The sequence below is a fragment of the Schistocerca nitens genome, chromosome 1 (assembly GCF_023898315.1).
Source record: "Schistocerca nitens isolate TAMUIC-IGC-003100 chromosome 1, iqSchNite1.1, whole genome shotgun sequence".
NCBI classification, from domain to species: Eukaryota; Metazoa; Arthropoda; class Insecta; order Orthoptera; family Acrididae; genus Schistocerca; species Schistocerca nitens.
In genome coordinates, this window is record NC_064614.1 from 888,050,970 (window position 1) to 888,074,990 (window position 24,021).

A 24,021-nucleotide genomic window follows, 5' to 3' on the forward strand; every position below is an offset into this window, starting at 1 on the left:
TTACTTCCTTCGAATAGAAAAACGTGCCCGGTGGTTAGAGTAAAGCACAGGGTCATACCTGTCTACAAGAAGAGCAGTGGAAGTGACCCACAAAATTATCGTCCATTATCCTTGACGTTTTCTTTTGTATCGTAAAACACTTTCTGAGAGCTCAAATGCAATGAGGCTACTCGTACAGGGGTAACTTCTTCCATCCGAACCGGCATGGATTCCAAAAACATCGATCATGTCAAACCCAATTCGCATTTTTCTCACACTACATCCTGAAAGCCATGGATCAAGGCACTCAGGTAGATGCAGTACTTCTTGATTTCAGAAAAACATACGACTCAGTACCACACCTACGCATACTATCAAAAGTAGGATAGTATGGGCTATCAGATGAAGTTTGTGACTGGATTGAGGCTTTCTTGTGGTAGGCAGGACGCAGCTATTATCTTGGATGGAGAGTCGTCGTCAGAAGTGGAAGTAAGTACTGACGTGCCGCAGGGAAGTGTGTTGGGACCCGGTCTGTTTGTTCATTTGTTTATTAATGATCGTGCATACAATATTAATAGTGACTTCTGATTATCCGGAGATGATGTAGTTTTCTATAACGACGTAATGTCTCAGAAAAGCTTTACAAATAGTCAGCTTTTGATAAGATTTCAACGTGGTGCAAAGACTAGCAATTTGCTTTAAATGTCCAGCCTGAAAAATTTTGTACTTGGCAAAACAAAAAGAAGCACAGTATCGTATCACTACAAAATCGCCAGCCGGAGTGGCCGAGCGGTTCTGCGCGCTACAGTCTGGAACCGCGCGGCCGCTGCGGTCGCTGGTTCGAATCCTGCCTCGGGCATGGATGTGTGTGACGTCCTTAGGTTAGTTAGGTTTAAGTAGTTGTAAGTTTTAGGGGACTGATGACCTCAGCAATTAAGTCTCATAGTGCTCAGAGTCATTTGAACCATTTTGAACTACACAATCAGTGAGTTACAATTGAAATTAGTCAACTCTTGCACCATCACGAGTTTAACAGTTTGTAAGTATATGAAATGAAATTGCTTCAGTCGTAGGTAAGGCAGGCGGCAGACTTCCGTTCATTGGTAGAATACTAGGAAAATGCAATCAATCTACAAAGGAGATCTGGTACAAACTCTGCTGTGCGACTCGTCCTAGAATGTAGCTCAATTTAGGAAACCGCACCTAATATGATTTATTTTAGTCATCAGTCTTCTGACTGATTTTATGCGGCCCGCCATGAATTCCGCATTCGTCCCAACCACTTCATTTCGGAGGATCACTTGCAACCTACGTCCTCAGTTACTTGCTGAATGTATTACAAATTCTATCTTCTCTATTGTTTTTACCCCCTACAGCTCCCTCTAGTACCATGGAAGTCATTGCAAAATAGGACTAGCAGGCGATATTCAACGTATACAGAGAACGGCAGCACGAATGCCCACTGGTTTGTTTATGTTGTTTCACAGAGATGCTGAAGAAACCGAACTGACAGATTCTTGAATACAGACATAAACTATCCCGAGGAAATGTACTTACAAACTTTCAAGAAGAGGCTTTAAATGATGATCCTAGGAATGTATAACTACTACCTACTTATCGCTCACATAGGGATCGTGAGGACAAGATCAGATTGATTACAGCACACACACACACACACACACACACACACACACACACACACACACAGGCATTTAAACAACAATAATTCTTCCCGCTCTTAATAGTGAATGGAACGTTCTTCTCATTAAGTAGCACAATGGGAAGTACCTCCTGCCATTCACTTCATACTGGTTTGCACAGCAAGGATGTATAAGTAGGAACCACCGAACAGATGGCCAGAGGGTACCTTATGCTTTTCTTGTACGCCGCCTGTTTTATTCGTGGATGGAGCGGCGGAAAATTGATTGAAGCCTCCGACCGCGTCTTAATATATTTTGTCTTATTCTCATTACTCTTTTGCGAAAATTACGATTGAGCCATTATAGTTATTGCCTCCGTTTACCCGAGCACGTGACATCTGTAGATGCTTTCGCGAGAACAAGGTCGCCTTTCTGCGAACTGTTGCCATATCAGTTCCATGTACATTTGTTGTATACTCTTCGAATGGGTTGTACCAAGCTGTTCCGAACCTAGCGATGATGCTCAGAGCTATTTTGATCTATTTTCGTCAACGCCACCCGAAAAGCACCTCAAGACATTGGAGCACTACTGTAGAATCTGGCACTATAAGATCCTGAGAGCGTTTTTCTTAACAGATGCAGTATTCTCTATTAGAACACCCTCAATAAATGTACGTCTTCCATGGGACATCCCTGCTATTGATTTCACATGGTGTTGTATTTTAGATGTTTAGTCACATTCTAAAACGAGAAATGTCGAACAGTTATTGCCTCTCGAGGAGAAGACTTTGTTTTCCCACGTAATCATATTCTCACCTACATGTTACAGTGGTTACACACTGAAAAAGGTTGGTTTTACTCTGGGTCGTCTTCCATAGTATTTACACCATGATACTTCGTAAACGCTTTGCACGCTCACTCAGTATTAAGTTACGGGACAGCTAGAAATTTCTTATAACAGTTACATTTTCAGAATCGTAAATCAGAATACCGGATTGAGGTTTGAACCCTCTCCTCCACAGTAGCCTTACAAGGTAAAACCTTGCCAGCAGTGCGTGGCAGAGAGTGCCTAGTACCGATATTATCGATTTTGTTTCCTACTCCATATGCGTACTAAGCGGTTGTCGGCGTAATGACTGTCTATAGGCCTCTATCCTTGCGTCTTTTGCACCTTAATGGCAGCACAGTCTTCAGATATAGCTGTAGGGTTCTTCCAAGAATTCCGTTTTAAGTTCGCCAGGTGTATGTTCACCCTTCCGTATGGACTATACTGACCTGTTAACGATCGCAGCATTCGATGCCTAGTCTCATGGCAACTTGATACACGCAAAAACTGAGACAATACTCCACAATTGATCGATTGGAGTCTTGTTTGAGATTTACGTAACAGGTGCATTGCATTTTCCCGGAACTCTACCAACAAATCTGTCTCCCCATTCGCCTTTTAATACATGGTACTCCCCATAAATACTTACACGATTCCACGTGCCAAACTACCGTGCTCCAACTTCCAGAGTGAAACGATTTTTTCCCCAAAATGAAGAGCTGTCCGCTGGTCAGCCATCTGCCAGGTAGCAGTGCGGCCTGTCTCTCTCTGCCAGCCTGCCGACGAGAGTTACACTGTAAAAAAATGTATGTTCTCCATTCAGAACGAATAGCTACTAGGACTGAACGAAAGACGTAGCTGCTTCATTTCTGTTAATCGTACGAATAAGTACACATATTGTCCATAACTTTTATCTCTTTGGTTCTACTGCAAGATGTTCAATCGACAGAAGATAGGAGATTCAACCGCTCCCCTCCCCCCCCCTCCCCCCTCCCCCCCTCGCCCCCCCTCCCCCCCCTCCCCCCCCCCCAAAAAAAAGTAACAGGGTTGACAGCTTTTCACCATCAACAACTTTTCAGCGACTGAACATCAACAATGTCATTTTTCAACTTCCTTAGGATCTTCGTGAAAACTAATGTTAATTATGTAACATCGCACACCATATTGTAGATTGTTTACATTTTATAAAGAAATTGCAACTACGGTTGTAAGAAACGAGGGATATCGCTTCACCCCTGCAAGTAGTCGTTCCTCACAAAGTTTTCGAGAAGTGAAAGTGACAATAAGCGCCAGAGAGAAATTCTAGACCCGACTGACGACGAGGACACGGTAAGTGCTGTCAACCGATTTCCCAGGAACTTCGCTCAGTGGAAGAGGGAGTCACAAAGCAGAGCGAACACGTATCTCGGCTTATCCGTAGGTACTCGACCATTTCTGAAGAAACGACTGTCAAAGTTTTCGAGGTACTTAATGTGCCTTTTACGGTGCGGGATCCTCAGACGAAATGGAGGCTCTGTGGTTAGCATCGCTGCGTCTTAATTTTGCGCCCGGTGTTCGAACCCGATTATTGTTTTTATTTATTTAATTTTATTTTTGTTTTCCTTTTCACTTAAGTCCATCAATGTCACTACAAGAATGTTTCTTACCAAATTAGATGATACAAGGGCGTTATATTAATTGTAAAATCACAGTGGGGTTTCACAATGTCACACATTTATTGTATAATATTTGTGTGTCTGAAAACAATTTCAAATAATGTTTCCATTCTTTTTTTTACATTTATTCACGTGTCACGCAATTAGTAGACGAATAAGGACAACATTATATCAATATACACTGGAAAACATTCGTGTAGTGATCTTCTACAGACTTGGATATATAAATGAGAAAAAAAAATAAACATCATAATCGGGTTTCGAATACAGATCGCAAAATTAAGAAGCCACGACGCTGACTACTGTGCCACCAGTACATCTGACAATAACATCGCGCGGTAAAAGGCACATACAGTATCTGGAAAATGCCTCGAAAACTTTGACCGTAGTTTTTTAAGAAACGGTCGAGTATCAACGGTTAAGTAAAGACAAGTGTTCGGTTATTTTGACCCTTCTTCCAGTGAGCGATGTTTTTGGGAAACCGGTTTATGGCCCTTGCCATGTTCTCCCCGTGAGAATCGAAGCGCAGACTTCGTATCATCCGAGGCAACGACATAAAGTAAGGGCACATTATTGGGTACAAAACTGTACTTCTAAAGCTGACGCCTACCCAAAATTCTTGAGACATACGGAATAAATGACAAGGTAAGCTACTGAACTACTGAATGAACTTTTTTAAAAGCAAGTCAGTCGAAGGTTCCAGAATGTTAACAATTCTAGAATTGTAAATGGTTATGGAAACCAACATTGTAGCAAATTAATGTTACATTACTGTTATGAGCAGAGTATGTTTTTTTGTAACTGGTAAGTTGAATTTGAGTTTTTGAGATAATTCGCAAAAAGTAAGAAATAAACAGTGAGCTAATGAAAACACGAAACTTCTGCGAGTCTGCCAGGAAACAGACACCAAGATCGTGCCAGGACTCGGTCCTGGAACGTCTGCTGTAGTTGCTGTTGTATGCGGTTCCCAATAATTTTCGGAGACTGACGATTTATGTGCGTCGGCGACTCATGTTCTGTTCATTTTCTAGGCGCTTGCATAGGGCAACAAGCCATGTGTTAATTTACCTGCTAACTGTACAGTGTGTGCAGCGTAATGAATATATGCGCTACCATACATTCCTGCTGTAATATACTGCACTTTCCTGAGATAATTGAGACGAATTGTGGTTTGCGTGAGATATAACACGGGTCTACTCCGTTATCCTGTAGCAGAAGGGTCATCTCTCGCACTTTCAAGTATAGAGTTGCAGTGTATCTGTACGGCGTGTTCAAATTGTAGGTCGACGAACATAAAGTGGTTATTTTTAACACGTATTGTAGTCTCAGAAGAGAGCGCGTCAGATTGTAATGTGTGAGCATCGAATGAATGACTTCTGCAGAACCAGCGAATCTTGTCGCTCGATGATTACTGCCTCGTAGACTGCCTGCTTCACCAGTCTGTGAATATGAAATGATGAGCTTAGATAAGTCTTTTTTCATTATTTTTTTACTTAAGCCTCATTTCCGATGTTTCACTCGTACTAGACCGTTAGCTACCGAAAAAGATTTACTCGTGGAAATTTTTTTATAGTAGCCTACGCTGTAGTTTCCCCTATTGCCTAATTTAAAATGAGTATCCTTGCTTCGGTAAAGAAGCTGTATTATTTCATAATATCGAAAGAGGAGATCTTTATTACTGGGTGCTGATACTTAAACCATGGGTGCTGTTCAGGTATGCAAAGTAATGCTTCGACGTATTTGCATAGTTCTGTGTTCTATTCTGCCTCTGCCCCCCCCCCCTACCCCCTGCCGTCTTGCAGCGATATCTTATCTAAGTGACTTCCTTTGTTTTACGCCCTCTTCTTTACTGCGTCGTAAAGCGCTGCCTGTTTCTAGCAAAGCCGGCGCATTCTCAAGCGTAGTGCTCTCCCAGAGATACTCGCGGATCGAAACCCGGACTGAATAGTCGGGACACAAGTGGACTTTTGAAGACTCTTTCAAAAGTCTGGGGGAAGACGCAGTTGAGGGAGTTGCCGCGTCGCGGCGCCAGTGTAGCTAGATGGCGCCTCTGCGCAGACCATTGCCAGACACCAGGGAAACGAGTTTTCTAAACCTCATATTCTTTTCTGTTTGTTATTAGAGTATATCGATGACTGACTACCTTACTATTGAGATATCATTGGAAGGCTTTGAAAATCTTGTGAGGCCTAATATAAACGATAGAATTAACGTATCTTCGGTAAGGTAATTATAGTGACTTGTGTGTGCAACTGAAAAAAAAAATGGCTCTGAGCACTATGGGACTCAACTTCTCAGGTCATTAGTCCCCTAGAACTTAGAACTACTTAAACCTAACTAACCTAAGGACATCACACACATACATGCCCGAGGCAGGATTCGAACCTGCGACCGTAGCAGCCTCACGGTTCCGGACTGCGCGCCTAGAACCGCGAGACCACCGCGGCCGGCGTGTGTGCAACTGAGCCAGAGTGCATTTCGGTTACTTATTTTCTCCATATAATACAACTTATTAGATACGCTATAATCATTGGACGCTATTCGATCCTGGTTTTTCTTCATACACACCACTGGGAGAAAAAAGGAGGAATTAGAAAATCTAGCGAACACAGTAGTCTATTTTGTTGCCTTGAAGTGTAAGAGGAAATAGTTAGCTCTGTTTATATTTTTAACGACTACCACACGGGTAAATATAAAACATTTTGAGAAAAAAATTTAATGACATTTCTAAAACGTAATTTGAGATGATCAGCTCCTTTGATTCATCATTCTATGGTGTGGAGTATAGTGCATAAATTACGAATGCGGTTCTGCGAACGATAGCTAGATTTTAATGTTTCGTTGAATACTTTGTCATTAGAAGCGAAACACAAGTATTGATTAAAAGAATGGGAAAAGGACTAAGCCACCGTAAAGGACACGGGGGTACCTTTATCGACTTTTCTTGTCGAAATAAATGTTCAGTGACATTATTTGGTCGGGAATGGGAGAAGAGATGGACACAAGAAGTTAGTGATCGCCATCATTTTCCGGCGGTGTCTCGCTGAGTGGAAATATGTGGAGCTGTTGTTGTTGGTGGACGAGATGGCTGAAAACGTTAAGCAGATGCACCTCCCAAGGTGCTTTGTAAGTATATGGTGGCAACCAGTATCAGCCTCACCCATCGTTTCACCTGATTTTCATAACAAGACACCGTACGTCTTAGGACACTCACAGGTGATGCCCTTACTTCAGTAAACAATACTGTCACCCCGGAAACAGGCCTTGAACTGATGGTTAGGTAGATCATTAGTCACAAATCGTGATTCTTTTTTTTTTATGTGCACTGTGGAGTTCGAGAAACGAAGACATATCTTCAGGTGCTCAACACAATTATCACATCAATATGTCTGAAGAAAAAACCGCAACCAGTCACAATTTTTGGATGTATGATTTATTTCGAGGTTTTCTCGTATCAATTTCACATTTTTATCTGATAACGTAACAGAATATTCATTATTTTGTTAATTACATAAAAGCTTTTATTTTATAGACAAAGCCTTTACATTTTACTTTCTTAAGAAAAGGTTTTACTTTATTCATTACAGCAAAGGGGTCAGCATGACCAAATATGCTGACCGTGAGCTAAAAACGAGATGGGGACGCGCTTGATTATTGCAGATTCGTGTCTTTATTCTACATGTTGGTGGAAATACATTTAACTTTTATAAATGGTGGCATCACTAACTAGCCTGAAAACAAGACTCTTTACAATAGTATTCATCTTAACTCTAGAAATAGTCTATTATGGCGCCATGTTGTTGTTTGGTACAGCCAATAAAATCTCCAACTAATGTTAAGTCAGTAGTAAACACATCTCCGCCACGTCTTTAGTATAGCTCATATTCAGTTTGCTAAATATCAGTAAAGCGGACGCCAGTGCAGTGATGTACTGTATAAAACAAAACCTGTAAAGACATTGTATGTAACGTAAAAGCTTCTATAAACAAGAAAGTCATGAATAATCTACTATATCGCAGGACAAACATGTAACATGTTCGACAGATTCTCGCTGTCATCTGATGACAGGCCCAAGCCCGAATCTGATTACGGTGAGATAAATCATTCATTCAAAAAGTGTGACTGGTTGGGGACATTTCTTCCAGAGATGTTCACGAAAACAGACGCGGTGTTCTCGAACTATTCTGTATAAATTATCTCGCCATTATTAATATTTAGCATTTCTCGCAACTCTGGGTTCTGCCTTTGGCCAGGCCTAAGTTTCTGCGAAGAATGATGCGCCGACCTCGTCTTTGGCGACGAGGGGAAATTGGAGCGAGGTTTTGGCGGGACGGTCGGTGGTGAGTGAGCTGGCGGCTGTGTACCCTTTGTGGCCGTTGCCGGAGCTGGCGCGCCCGTCCTTGGCGAAAGCACAGCCAGCAAAACGACGACGCGGGGCAAGTCACGCCGGGACTCGAACGAGGCTCCAGGGCGCGCGCCGCGCTGCGCCGTGGGAACACCGCCTCCCACAAGGACGGGGTCCAGCCTCTAACTAGGGCTCGTTTGTATCGTCCCTCCGAGGTTGGCTACACTATGATTTAAGGTAGTTGGCATCTGACAGTACTGTCCCCGGGCCTCTTAAACGCTAGCAAAACAGGATTTGTAAACAGATTTCTGGTCGCCATATCCGTTCTGGAAATGCGTATTTCCACTTCCACAATCGGTTTTCACTGCCATGAACGAGGGACGTTCATTAAGTAATGCAACACATTGCAACAAAACCATTCCCACATGATTCCATTCGGCTGGTGGAAGTCGGAGCCAACGTCTTGCTGCATGAATCACCTCCCCTCATCCAAGTACTGCTTCCCGCGGAGTGCATCCTTCACTGGACCAAGCAGATGGAAGTCAGAAGGTGCGAGATTCGGGCATTAGGGTGGATGAGGAAGTACATGAACTTTAGTGAGCTCCCCTCGATTCCGCAGACTTACATGAGGTCTTGCGTTTTCATGGAGAAGGAGAAGTTCGTTTGCATTTTTGTGGCGACGGACACGCTGAAGTTGTTTCTTTAATTTCCCGACGGTCGGTTGGCACGCGGGAGATTGGACAGCATGCGCGATGACACAGATGCCTCGCCCAACGACTCACCGTGCTTTTGTTCACTGCCAGGTGACGGGAATGCAGATGTCAAAAACTTGAGACTAACAGAAAGTACAAAATGGGTTTAATGTGAGATATAGAAACATACATAACCAGAGGAAAGATAGATAGCGCCAATAGGAAAATAAGAGAGACCTTTGGAGAAAAGAGAAGCAGAAGTATGAATATTAAAGGCTCAGATGGAAAACCAGTACTAAGCAAAGAAGGGAAAGCTCGAAAGTGGAAGGAGGAGACAAAGACGCTGTACGTGGGAAATGAAGGCAATATTACAGAAATGGAAGAGGACGAATATGAGACGGGGCACATGGTACTGTGAGAATAATTTGACAGAACGCGGAAATACCTAAGTCCATGTAAATTTCCTGGACCAGACGGCATTCCTTCACAACTGCTAATATCCATTGGAGAGCCAGCCATCACAAAACTGCTCCACCTTGTGTGTAAGATATACGAGACAAGTGAAATACGAGGGTGAGTCAAATGAAAACCTTAAATATTATTTATTGTGCTGAAGTGGTACAAAGCTGTATCGCTTTTCAAGATAATCTCCCCCACGCTCAATGCAAGTCCTCCAATGCTTACAAAGTGTATAAATTCCTTTAGAAAAAAATTCTTTTGGTAGTCTGTGCAACCACTCATGTACTTCTACATCAGAACGGAACTTCTTTCCTCCCATTGCGTCTTTGAGTAGTCCAAACGTATGGAAATCACTTGGGGCAAGGTCTGGTGAGCATGGTGGATGAGGAAGACACTCAAAATGCAGGTCTGTGATTGTTGCAACTGTTGTACGGGCAGTGTGGGGCCTTGCATTGTCCTGTTGCAAAAGGACACCTGCTGACAGCAATCCACATCGCTTTGATTTGATTGCAGGCCGCAGATGATTTTTTAGGAGATCTGTGTATGATGCACTGATGACAGTGGTCCCTCTAGGCATGTAATGCTCCAAAATGACGCCTTTTTCGTCCCAAAAGAGTGTCAGCATAACCTTCCCTGCTGATGGTTCTGTTCGAAACTTTTTGGTTTTGGTGATGAGGAATGGCGTCATTCCTTGCTCGCTCTCTTCGTTTCCGGTTGGTGGAAGTGAACCCAGATTTTGTCCCCAGTAACGATTATTGCAAGGAAGCCATCACCTTCTGGTTCAAAGCGCCGAATAAGTTCTTCACAAGCATCAACACGTCGTTCTCTCATTTCGGGAGTCAGTTGCCCTGGCACCCATCTTGCAGACACTTTGACTGTGAAACTGGAGCACATCATGCACAGTGTGATGTGCTGACCCATGACTAATCTGTAAACATGCTGCAGTGTCATTCAGTGTCACTCGGCAGTTTTCCTTCATTATGGCTTCAACTGCTGCAATGTTCTGTGGAGTCACAACTCGTTGTGCCTGACCTGGACGAGGAGCATCTTCCACTGAAGTCACACCATTTGCCAACTTCCTACTCCATTCGTAGACTTGCTGCTGTGACGAACATGCATAATCGTACTGAACCTTCATTCGTCGATGAATTTCAATAGGTTTCACACCTTCACTACCCAAAAACCGAATAACAGAACGCTGTTCTTCCTTGGTGCAAGTCGCAAGTGGGGCGGCCATCTTTATACTGATACTGCGACGATACGTGTGCATCTGCACTATGCTGCCACCTACAGGCCATTCTGCACGCTGTTTGTAGCATGCTTACCAACTTACAGGATAACGGCGCGAAATTTCGATTTGTTATTACAAATTTAAGGTTTTCGTTTGACTCACCGTCGTATATTTATCATTCCTTGGCTTTATTCTGAATATAAATGATATCCCATCAATGGTACAGCTGCATTTAGTTGCATTTCGAGGACAGCAACTTTCCCAGTTGCGTCCAAGCCTTATAATTTTGTTACGGAAGACTCGTGCTGGCCAACATCCATGCTAGTTTTTTTTCCTCTCCTTTTGGCGTGCAGAGGACACTGTATTTCTGCATTCGCTAATGAGGGCGGTGCGAGGGAAGGACGCTGCATTCGTGACGCCTTAGTTCGCGGCTCTGTAGAACGAGACGACAGAAGCGTCTTTCAGAAACACGGAATAAGTGCAGTGAGAGGAGCAGTAAAAGAAAGTAAATTCTGTCATTCTGCAGACTGGCGACCCTCTCGGAGCGCAGCGAAAGGACCATCCGCTGCTTCCAGCTAGCGATAGCACTGCGCGAAAACCATTGGTGGAAGTACGTTTTGCGCATGCGCCTCCGAAGACAGTGCGGCGACGAGTCAACTCCGAAAACACCAACCGAAGTGTCGCAGCTGCCACACAATCGGAATGATTTCTGTAATACACCATCCGTCCAAAAAGTTCAGAAACAATTTTCATTCCTGACGTATGAACGACGTCAGCGCGTTAATGACGGTGCCAGCTTGAACTAATTACTATAAACAACAGGTGTGCATTCGATTTATGATTTTAGTTGAAAAATGTAAAATATCGAGTAAAATATTTCTACACGGTAATTCCGAATTCCTAATTTCGTTTCCAGCGACCTCAAAATACTTCATACCCGAAGTTTTGCTCGAATCCGCAAAGTTTATAATTCTTGATCCGCCAAATTTTATCCGCCAATGTGAATTTGTAATCCCGACATCGGATTCCCAAAGAATCTAAAAAGAACATGGTTTCGTAGGATTTTATATTGACTTTTCTATTATGTCATGCTTTTGAAGCGAGTTGGCTCATTGTGCTGTGGATTAACGTCAAGGGTCGGTGTGCCGACTAACCTGGATGTTTCAGTTGGTTTCCCTCATTCGACCGGTTGAATATCGATCTGGTATTGAAGTCCAGCCTCAGTTACACACTGAGGCTTTTTGCGGATGATGCTGTGGTATATCGAGAGGTTGTAACAATGGAAAATTATACTGAAATGCAGGAGGATCTGCAGCGAATTGACGCATGGTGCAGGGAATGGCAGTTAAATCTCAATGTAGACAAGTGTAATGTGCTGCGAATACATAGAAAGATAGATCCCTTATCATTTAGCTACACTATAGCAGGTCAGCAACTGGAAGCAGTTAATTCCATAAATTATCTGGGAGTACGCATTAGGAGTGATTTAAAATGGAATGATCATATAAAGTTGATCGGTTGTAAAGCAGATGCCAGACTGAGATTCACTGGAAGAATCCTAAGGAAATGCAGTCCGAAAACAAAGGAAGTAGGTTACAGTACGCTTGTTCGCCCAGTGCTTGAATACTGCTCAGCAGTGTAGGATCCGTACCAGATAGGGTTGATAGAAGAGATAGAGAAGATCCAACGGAGAGCAGCGCACTTCGTTACAGGATCGTTTAGTAATCGCGAAAGCGTTGCGGAGATGATAGATAAACTCCAGTGGAAGACTCTGCAGGAGAGACGCTCAGTAGCTCGGTACGGGCTTTTGTTAAAGTTTCGAGAACATACATTCACCGAAGAGTCAAGCAGTATATTGCTCCCTCCTACGTATAACTCGCGAAGAGACCATGAGTATAAAATCAGAGAGATTAGAGCGCACACAGAGGCATACCGACAATCCTTCTCTCCACGAACAATACCAGACTGGAATAGAAGGGAGTAACGATAGAGGTACTCAAGGTACCCTCCGCCACACGCCGTCAGGTGGCTTGTGGAGTATGGATGTAGATGTAGATGTAGACTCGGCCGCCCCCAAACTTGCAAAATCCATTTATAACCATGTCGCTGAGGAACAAAGACACAAGGAAAATATGAGCATTATTATTAAAATCTTAGTCGATCTGACACTTTGAAACTGCGTTTATGATCACTTTATAATTTTTGCCGGAGGGATGGTGGAAGTGGGGAGAGGCGAGATGTAGACAAGCTGCAACGGAAGTAGATTACACCCTCCATTCCTTTCCAGCACAGACGACGACGGTAAAACATATTCTGAAAGTCACATATGATCATCGCTGTCCAACTGAGGATTCGCAAACGCTCACCCTTCAGGTCCTCAGATGATTGAGAGACGAAGGCTAGATTAAGGGTAGAGTGCAAAACTTCTTAGCCTGAACTATATTCGATTACGCGCTTTACCGCTAGACCATCGGGCCAGATATGCGAACAATAGCGAAACGGCTACGTAGTAAATTCACGTTGTAATTTGCTTTTGGTAAAGAAACATGAAATACACGTAGTATTCATATTTCGCCACGAACGCAGAAGCGAAATTAAAAGATGTGGTGCGAGTAGCAAGTACGGGCAGAGGAGACTGCAAGATGCGACAGGACGGCTGGCGACGCATTGAGGCGCACAGAGCGCCGGCGCGGCGCCGGGCGGCCAGCGTGCATGCGCGCCGCGCCTCAGCGTGCTGCCCCTGTCGGACGAGTCGCCTACTAAAGCAGAAGCGTTCCAGACAGCGGCCGGAGCGGACCTGCGGCGCGCTGCTCTACATGGAGCTCGTCCCACACACCACCACCATCACCGGCAAGTTATTGCGCATGCGCACACACATTACGCAACTTAGCTATCGATGTTCCGGACCTGTTTCTGATCGAGCGTTGGCAGCAGTGGTCAGCCACTGAGTGATTCTTTTTTTTTTAGCTGTCGCGGCAGCTCTTTGAGGTCAGTGTCAGCAGCGCGGCGGCGATGTCTGGCTGCTGGCTACTTCTTTTGTGTTGGCGTCCGGCCTGGCCCGCAGCGCGCGGTAATTAAAAGTTTCCGGGTGAAAGAGGGGCGCCGGGCGGCAGAGGTCGCTTATGCCGCGGCCGTGCTCACGTTGCCGCGCGCGTGCGCGCCCATGAATATTCACCGCCCCCCCCCCCTCCCGCCAACCCCCCTATCGCCAGCAGGACAAAGCGCGGCCCCCGCCGAGCGGGCCGCGGGTGCACAATCGATACGCGTCCGCCGCACGCACTTGTTGCACGCACACAGGCGCTCACGCACTCACGCAGCGCGGCGCGGCCCACTTGTTCGCGGGCGCCGTTGTCTGCCTGAACAGGAAGGCTGTTTGCTCTGTGGAGCGTCTGCGCGTGCCTTGCGCCCTGGCTAAAATCCCGTCTGAAGCAAAAAGATCACTACCACTGTATACTTAACGTCATTCCTGATGTTACAGGCAGTCGCTTACAAATCGCAGTTTCTGTTTCAGATCTTTACGCGTGTAAATTTCACACACGAGCGCACATATTATAGGAATGTACACTGAGGTGACGCAAGTCGTGGGATACCTCCTAATATCTAATATCGTGTCGGGCTTGCTTTTACCTGGTCTAGTGCAGTAACTTGACGTGGCACAGACTCAAAAAGTCGTCGAAAGTTCCCAGCAAAAAATACTGAGCCTTGCTGCCTCTATAAGCCGTCCATAATTGCGGAGCTGCTGCTAGTGCATGATTTTGTGCACGAACTGACCTCTCGATTATGCCCCCATAAATGTCGGGCGATCTGGGTGGCCAAATCATTCTCTCGAATTGTCTCTCAGTGTTCTTCAAACCAATCGCGAGCATTTGTTGCCCGCTGACATGGTGCATTGTCATCCATAAAAATTTCATCGTTGATTGGGAACATGAATTCCACGAAGGCTGCAAATGGCCTCTACGTAGCCGAACATAACAGTTTCCAGTCAGTGGACCCGAGGACCCAGTACACTCCATGCAAATACAGACCACACGTTATGGAGCCACAGTGCCTTGCTGACAACTTGTGTCCATGACTTCGTGCGGTCCGCGCCTCTCTCGAACCCTACCTTCAGCTCTTAACCGGTCGATATCGGAACTGATGTGAACAGGCCACGGTTTTTCAGTCGTCTATGGTCCAACCGATATGGTCCCGCTCAGGAGAGGCACTGCAGACCATTTCGTGCTTTTAGTAAAGGCACTCGCGTCGGCCATCTGCTGCCATAGTCCATTAACGCCAGATTTCGCCGCACTCTGCTACCGAATATTGACTTCCCTAACGATTTCGGAAATGGAATGTCCCATGCGTCTAGGTCTTCCTACCATTCCGCGTTCTAAGTCTGTTAATTCCCGTCGTGCGGCCAAACTCACGTCGAAAACCGTTTGCCGTAGATCACCTAACAGCAAATGACAGTTCCGCCAATGCACCGCCCTTTTATACATTTTGGACGCGATTCTGCCGCCTTCTGTATGTGTGCATATCACTATTCCATGACTTGTCATCTAAGTGTGTTACCTTCCGTCTACTCGTGTATGGCTGGATATATGTAGTGTAGAACTGTCAGTTTAAGAGTATTATTCCATTCGCAGTTGGTCAGTCGCGAATAAACCCAAATTTCCCTTTAATTTTACCGTTATGATCATTGCAATGGATGAATCAGGGAGAAAATAGTATAGTATAATTTTGACACGTCGTTCAATACCCGATTTCTCAAATTTAAGTAATACTTTCCAAGACGAGCGACGGTTTTCATTTTAGCATCCTCCACTAGAGTTTTTTCCATTTCTTCGAAGCTGACTTAACAAACGCTCAGCGAATGGAACAGCTCTTCTTCGAATCTTCCCTATCGTTTTCGTTGATCCAGTTTAGTAAAAGCTGCAGATTGGCAAAAAATTGAAATGACAGAATCCGTACAGGCCACTTGCTAGGATGGATTTCATTTCTTTAGGACATTCTAGTCAATCTCGTGATCGACACTGGCATCTGCTGTAACTTGACTTCTGTGTTCGTTCTACCTTAATTCACTATGGATAACTACTATGTTATCGACAGTTGTGACTGTTTGTAGTGATATATCGCCGATGAGAGATTCTGTCTTCTTACGCGTTGCACTTGATACTTACGCTACAAGATACCGTATGTGAAATTTTCGTTGCTCAAACCTGGGTCTTCTGCGAAGCTGCAGCTGGGAGTCACGTCACACGTCACGGACGTGTGATGGCCTTTGAGAAAACTTAGATGTTTTATGTGTTTGAGCAGACCTGATAGGGGAGTTTACATATATTACAGATAATAGCGCTACGACACTGCAAATAGTGAATTGTTGTGTTGATCTTCTGAACTCCCCGCCTGCTCAGTAGTGGTAGACGGATCATGTGTTTCAGGGTGTTTTGCAGAGTTGCCCGCTTTTCTTAGAATATACTTAGACCTACTGTCAGGTGTAGAACACGTCATGGTGGTCGTTCTGTAGAATAATCTGTCATTTCTCGGCAGCGTTTCAGAGTCCTCAACTAGAATTCCCCGGGGATTTACTGTACAAGGAGCGAGAGTTAGACTACGTAGTGTTTGTGATACTCGGGCTATGTTTGTCTGCTATTCGATGAGTGAATTCGGATTGTGAGATTAAACCTTGTCGGTTTGAGATCGCCAACTGTCCTGCTGAAGTTGTATTTGTTCCCTGGCACAACACTTATCCAACACTACTTCGTGACGGTACTGCTTACCATAAACTTTCCTGTTTTCAATGTATTTGTATCCTTCGTTAAGGATAGAAGCTGAAGTGATGAATTAAGATTTGTGTCAGGGCTGGAACTTGACTACACCACCGTGGCATTGTGGTTAACACAGTTGCACAGAAAATCCTAGTCCAGTGCCCTCCCTTACACAGACTTCAATTCGCACCGCAGCCCACTTGATTTTCCCCTTCATAAATCGTCAATATTGCCGAGGCTCGCCGATATTGGAATAGCACCCCAGCTTCGTACGTAATGGGGAAATCCCGCTTGTATCTCAGACGTAGATGATTCGTCGATCTGATGCAATTACATTTTCCTGGAGCTTCTATCCTTACCTAAGACAGAGTCGAGACTCAGTATGTCTCCAGGAAAATGTAATTGTATCTCTTTGTTTCCCTTTACAGGCAAAACTTTCTTTTAAGATCAGACTTTCTTGACAATTCATTGCATTTCAGGTGCTCTGCGTTGGAACTCGGCTTACTATTTCGTGAAATTACACTTCCAATCAACCAGGAGCAGTAGACAGCCTTGTGGTTCAGGCACCACGGAAGTTTGTCCTTAGGTTTCTTTACTGTTGAAACATTATAGAGGAGATAAAACCGAGCGGTTTATTTTTACGACGTGGATGTCATATTCAGGTGAGAATCCGGTCCCAAATGTGTCTGAATAATTACTTTTCTATGCAGTCAGTGGATCTTCCTCATCCCCCTCCCCCTCCTTTCATGTCAGTTCGCAAAAGATCTTCACGTTTCGAGCAAGTTGCTTTGCAACACTAATCTATTAAGGCTGGTTTACACCAAATAGTAATTTAGTGAGTGTCGAGTGGTTTAGTAACTAAAAGCGTGTGAACTACATTGTTTAGTAACGTTGGTAAGTAATTCGGTTTAGTCGGCCTAAGATAAACAGTATTCGTTGAAGTAGCTTCCCCACCGCAGCTCACCTACCACTGTTACGCCATTGGACATGTATGAACGCCGTCTGTTCAGAAACGTGAATTATTGTTTGTCTTCGCTCCGGTCTCTCTAGGCTCGTTGGAGTGGCGATACAACTGAGTTTATTTCTCTTTACGTAGAACACGAGTGCTTGTGCAACGTGATACTGTACTTTAATAAAGCAGCCGACGCAGCCGCATTCACAGAGCTGGAAAAGAAGATAGGAATACCGCGTTTCCAGAAGAAGGACATTAAACATAAAATTAAAAGCATCATGTCAGTATTTGTTTTTAAATTCTGAACGATGTACTACAACGAGCAGATAGGAAGTCTTCTTAGATGAATAAAGTAAGCTGGATTTTACCGTGCGCGTTTTCTAATACAAAACTGAAGCAACTATCCGACATTCTCGATTCTTTTAGGTCTCCAGTGAATTGTCAAGTCGCATCATCGTAATAGTTCAGTTAACAATTGTATGTAAAGCGTCGCCAGAATTAAAGGTGGCAATTTGTTTTTCCTTTCAGCTACACAAAGCTCAGCGTTTCTTTACACTGTCATCACAAGTCTCTATTGTTTCTCCACATTCACAGAGCATATTCTGGTTCAGTAATCTGTACTAATCACATTGACACTACTATATCTATTGTGTTCTCAGTATATTTCTTAGTTCTTTCGTAGCCGTTAAGAGCTGTTAAAATATTGGCGACATCGGTACACGACGAATCATTACGGAGAATGACGTAATTTTTTTTTATACGGAGCAATCAGAAATTCGATACACCGGGTTTAGAACACGCGTAATAGCGATTTGAAGTAGAAATAATTTTACCATCAATCCGAAAGCTGTTTTGAATATTATGCTTTACTTTAAATGACCGTGCCGGCCGCTGGTGGGCGAGCGGTTCTGGCGCTAGTCTGGAACCGCGCGACCGCTACGGTCGCAGGTTCGAATCCTGCCTCGGGCTTGGATGTGTGTGTTGTCCTTAGGTTAGTTAGGTTTAAGTAGTTCTAAGTTCTAGGGGACTGATGACCTCAGCAGCTGCGTCCCATAGTGCTCAGAGCCATTTGAACCATTTTTTTTAATGACCATGTCGGAATGGCACGAATTTTCCTGGCATCAGTTTGAGAAGCGATCACCTAGGCAGTTATTGTGTGACCTACAGTTCGATGTTGAATCCTTAGAGCGGTTCTCCTCGATATTCCCACCACCACTTACAACACTGCCTGAGTTCAAAACACGATCACTACCATACCAACCGAGATTTGTACCAAGCGTCTTTGGTTTTGTAGTCTGACGCTAACTCGTGCCCACAATTCATCCACTGTTAGAATATACAGTAACGGCCATCTGACATTTAGGATTAGGCTTCCAAAGTTTTCCGGTTCCAAGTTGTAAGCAACATTATGATATATGTTGCAGCACTGACTTATCATTTAGCTCTTCCCATCAATCGTTGTTTGCGGTGTAATCTAAGAGAATGCTTCTTTTGACTTTGCTTACTAATCTTATTTTGGCTATAATAATGTGTGTCTCATTAGTTTCGTATGTGGTATAAGATACAGCAGAATCATAGCGTTCAAACCGCTGTATTGTTATAAAGTTTAAGTCGTGTTTCTTTCGATGGTGTGCCTTTAAGGTTCTTACTTTCTCATTCGGGAATGGCGTGGAACGGCTTCCTTTTCGGAGATGAAGTAGATTAGACTGCAGGCGCACGCAGTGTGTTTCGTGTGTTGTGATAAAGCGACAGATGGGGTAACAACGGTGAGAGAACATGCAGACTGATCACCTGCTAACATGCGCTTTACTTCAGGAATGCCCTGAGAGAAACAGCGGTCCAGTAATTGTGTGTCGCCTGGTGTTTAGGCGCCGTTTCCCGTCAGGCCTGTCTGCTCGTCGCCTTAACGGCGTCCCAATGGTTGTAAGACTTCCTGCGGCGCTCGTTAACGGGAGGTCCACCCATGCTGCGAAGCGGCAATCGGTAAATAACACGCAGACGATTCCTGCTGTGTGGAACACCAACGGTCGTCTGCGAAATTTGACCGCGTTTTGGGTGGTTGTAAATTAAGCCCTTAACGGGTCTCCGTCACACGCGAAACGGTCTTGCCAAGCATACGAAGTGCATGTTACTACAGTCTTGGGGGAACCTGTCGGAGCAGCAGTGAAGTTAACTGCACTGTTGTTGAAGACTTCTTTGTTAGTGTTTAGTCTTCTTTGTGTTTCTCTCTATGCTATGCAGTCTGCCGCAACATTTTGTACAAATACCGTATCAAGATGTGTCAGTAGAAGACGTATGCTGTAATTATTGTGTTCCGATACGGTTTTTCTTCTGTCATTCTGGTTGAAGTAATGTTTTTATTTCATATTGGTGCTACGATGGGCGCAGTGATTTCTTTTCTGGACGTATTTGTCTTGTCAGTTTGTTTCAGTCTTCCACTCGCGTGAAGTTTAGTACGTACGTAAGAGTGATAGGGCACAAATCGCAGAATATCTGAGTGACCACCATCAAACGTTCATTTCTGAGGAAGAGGATGTGGAACAAAAATGGAAAAAATTCAGAAACATCGTCCAGTACGCCTTAGATAAGTTCGTACCGACTAAGGTCCAAAGCGAGGGGAAAGATCCACCGTGGTATAACAATCATGTACGAAAGGTACTACGGAAACAAAGAAAGCTTCACCATAGGTTTAAGAGTAGTCGAATCATAGCTGATAAGGAAAAGCTGAACGAAGCGAAAAAGAGCGTAAAGAGAGCAATGAGAGAAGCATTCAACGAATTCGAACATAAAACATTGGCAAACAATCTAAACAAGAACCCTAAAAAGTTTTGGTCATATGTAAAATCGGTAAGCGGATCTAAATCCCGTATTCAGTCACTCGTTGACCACGATGGCACCGAAACAGAGGACGACCGAAGAAAGGCAGAAATACTGAATTCAGTGTTCCGAAACTGTTTCACTGCGGAAAATCGTAACACGGTCCCTGACTTCAGCCGTCGCACGGACGCCAAAATGGAAAATATTGAAATAAACGATATCGGCATTGAAAAACAACTGCTATCACTTAGTAGCGGAAAAGCATCCGGACCAGACGAGATACCCTTAAGATTTTACAGTGATTATGCTAAAGAACTTGCCCCCTTTCTATCAGCAATTTATCGTAGATCTCTGGAGGAACGTAAAGTACCTAGCGACTGGAAGAAAGCGCAGGTCGTTCCCATTTTCAAGAAGGGGCATAAATCAGATGCGAATAATTATAGGCCTATTTCGCTTACGTCAATCTGTTGTAGAATAATGGAACATGTTTTATGTTCTCGTATTATGACGTTCTTAGATAATACAAATCTCCTTCATCATAACCAACATGGATTCCGCAAACAGAGATCATGTGAAACTCAGCTCGCCCTATTTGTCCAAGAAATTCACAGTGCCGTAGACACTGGCGAGCAGATTGATGCCGTATTCCTGGACTTCAGGAAGGCATTTGATACGGTTCCGCATTTACGTTTAGTGAAAAAAATACGAGCTTACGGAATATCGGACCAGGTTTGTGATTGGATTCAGGATTTCCTAGAAGAAAGAACACAACATGTCATTCTTAACGGTTCAAAATCTGCAGATGTAGAGGTAATTTCGGGAGTACCGCAAGGAAGCGTGATAGGACCTTTATTGTTTACAATATACATAAATGACTTAGTTGACAACATCGGTAGCTCCGTGAGGCTATTTGCAGATGACACGGTTGTCTACAAGAAAGTAGCAACATCAGAAGACTCGTACGTACTCCAGGAAGACCTGCAGAGGATTAATGAATGGTGCGACAGCTGGCAGCTTTCCCTAAACGTAGATAAATGTAATATAATGCGCATACATAGGGGCAGAAATCCATTCCAGTACGATTATGCCATAGGTGGTAAATCATTGGAAGCGGTAACGACCGTAAAATACTTAGGAGTTACTATCCGGAGCGATCTGAAGTGGAATGATCACATAAAACAAATAGTGGGAAAAGCAGGCGCCAGGTTGAGATTCATAGGAAGAATTCTAAGAAAATGTGACTCATCGACGAAAGAAGTAGCTTACAAAACGCTTGTTCGTCCGATTCTTGAGTATTGCTCATCAGTATGGGACCCTTACCAGGTTGGATTAATAGAAGAGATAGACATGATCCAGCGAAAAGCAGCGCGATTCGTCATGGGGACATTTAGTCAGCGCGAGAGCGTTACGGAGATGCTGAACAAGCTCCAGTGGCGGACACTTCAAGAAAGGCGTTACGCAATACGGAGAGGTTTATTATCGAAATTACGAGAGAGCACATTCCGGGAAGAGATGGGCAACATATTACTACCGCCCACATATATCTCGCGTAATGATCACAACGAAAAGATCCGAGAAATTAGAGCAAATACGGAGACTTACAAGCAGTCGTTCTTCCCACGCACAATTCGTGAATGAAACAGGGAAGGGGGGATCAGATAGTGGTACAATAAGTACCCTCCGCCACACACCGTAAGGTGGCTCGCGGAGTATAGATGTAGATGTAGATGTAGATGTAAATTCAGTTAGTATATTCTAGGACTTAGGTTTTCTCATCGCAATAATTATATGTTTCACCCCGCCCATACAGTGGCCGGCAGGTCCTGTTATCGTTTTCTTCTAATGTGCCAGAGAAATGCCGCTGCACACTTGGAGAATAGTTGAGTTCTGCTGCAGTTAACTGTGCTAGCAGTGTTCCGTTGAGATTATTGCTGATTTAGACAAGGCCACTGGGATAATCACTCTAACACACCTCTCATCTACGTAAATCTAGGCATCTAATCCAAAAATTACTAGTCTGTTCTTGACAGAGAGTACTTCATTCTCTGTCGTATTAGAATGCTGGGAGAAAACATCTCTGTCTCTTCCCTTCATTGACCTCTTTTATGTCATTGCCTTGATCAGTACAAAACACACACAACGGAATTAATGGAACTGTTGCGCAATCTACCCCAAACATAATGTGATTACTGCTGTTTCCTGAGCACTTCTGTTAAAGTTTCGCTTGGCTAACGGATCTGTTACGGTTCTCTTGGAGCGTGTTTAAATTCCACCGACGTCTTCTTTCATCCCGACTTGATTATGGTCCCAAAAAATTTGCGCCGTAGTCTGTTGAAGATCACACTAGACCTTGTAGGCAGTATACCAAGTGGAGGTTCCCAGAAGTCTCACAGCAAATCTCAGTCGTCCCTTTTAAATATTTCACATCTTCGTTGCACTGCGACACGAAAATGCCTATCGAAACCAAAGGAATATATGAAAACGGTTGATAAGACAAGCTTCAACGTACGTTACGGAATGCTGGCCTACGCGCAACCAAGTTTGCCCAAGGTTACACAGGCAAGGATGCTACGCTGGTCTGGAGGAATGAACCTAAAAGAGAGTAAGAAATGACTACATACGAGGCTCGTTTAAAGTAGCAAAGAGAATCAAGAACCGAAAATAGACTCTTGACGTCCATCGAGTACATGGATTAGGACCCCAAACAACAATTGTTGGATATAGGCCCCTAGAGAACAAATTGAAGACGATGGGACAGCACCCTGAAATGACGAAAGTACATTCAGAATGGCGCAACAAGGCCAGGAGGGCCTAACGCAAGACACATGAGAAATAAGCTATGGAAGATCTTCGTTGCACTTAAGTGTTATCCCTAAGCAATGTATCTGACTCCAGGAATAATAAATGATGTACTGCTACACTGCTTCGTTCTTTCTTTGGTTTGTGCTTGAAAATCATCGTTCCACTTGAGTTCATAGATAACAGAACGCAGCCTGTCATTCTCAATGGAGAGAAGTCTGCCGAAGTAAGAGCGATTTCAGGTGTGCCGCAGGGGAGGGTCGTAGGACCGTTGCTATTCACAATATATATAAATGACCTTGTGGATAACATCGCAAGTTCACTGAGGCTTTTTGCGGATGATGCTGTACTATATCGAGAGGTTGAAACAATGGAAAATTGTACTGAAATGCAGGAGGATCTGCAACGAATTGACGCATGGTGCAGGGAATGGCAATTGATTCTCAGTGTAGACAAGTGTAATGTGCTGCGAATACATAGAAAGATAGATCCCTTATCATTTAGCTACAAAATAGCAGGTCAGCAACTGGAAGAAGTTAATTCCATAAATTATGTGGGAGTACCCATTAGGAGTGATTTAAAATGGAATGATCATATAAAGTTGATCGGTTGTAAAGCAGATGCTAGACTGAGGTTCATTGGAAGAATCATAAGGAAATGGAATCCGAAAACAAAGGAAGTAGGTTACAGTACGCTTGTTCCCCCACTGCTTGAATACTGCTCACTGGTGTGGTATCCGTACCAGATAGGGTTGATAGAAGAGATAGAGAAGATCCAACGGAGAGCAGCGCGCTTCGTTACAGGATTATTTAGTAATCGCGAAAGCGTTACGGAGATGATAGATAAACTCCAGTGGAAGACTCTGCAGGAGAGACGCTC

The 24,021-nt window shown here is 44.0% G+C and overlaps 1 protein-coding gene across 3 annotated transcripts in view; it reads left to right on the forward strand.

Moving 5' to 3' along the window:
* The window catches only part of LOC126264017 (kinase D-interacting substrate of 220 kDa), a 403,196-nt gene that overhangs the window by 190,697 nt on the left and 188,478 nt on the right, over positions 1-24,021 (forward strand). The window contains exon 1 of one of the 3 annotated variants that reach the window (XM_049960966.1): positions 13,615-13,677. The exons of the other annotated variants lie outside the window; for them this stretch is intronic. The gene's annotated coding sequence lies outside the window, so the exon portion shown is untranslated. Of the gene's footprint in view, positions 1-13,614; positions 13,678-24,021 lie in introns of those variants that run through there. 3 annotated transcript variants of the gene reach the window in all.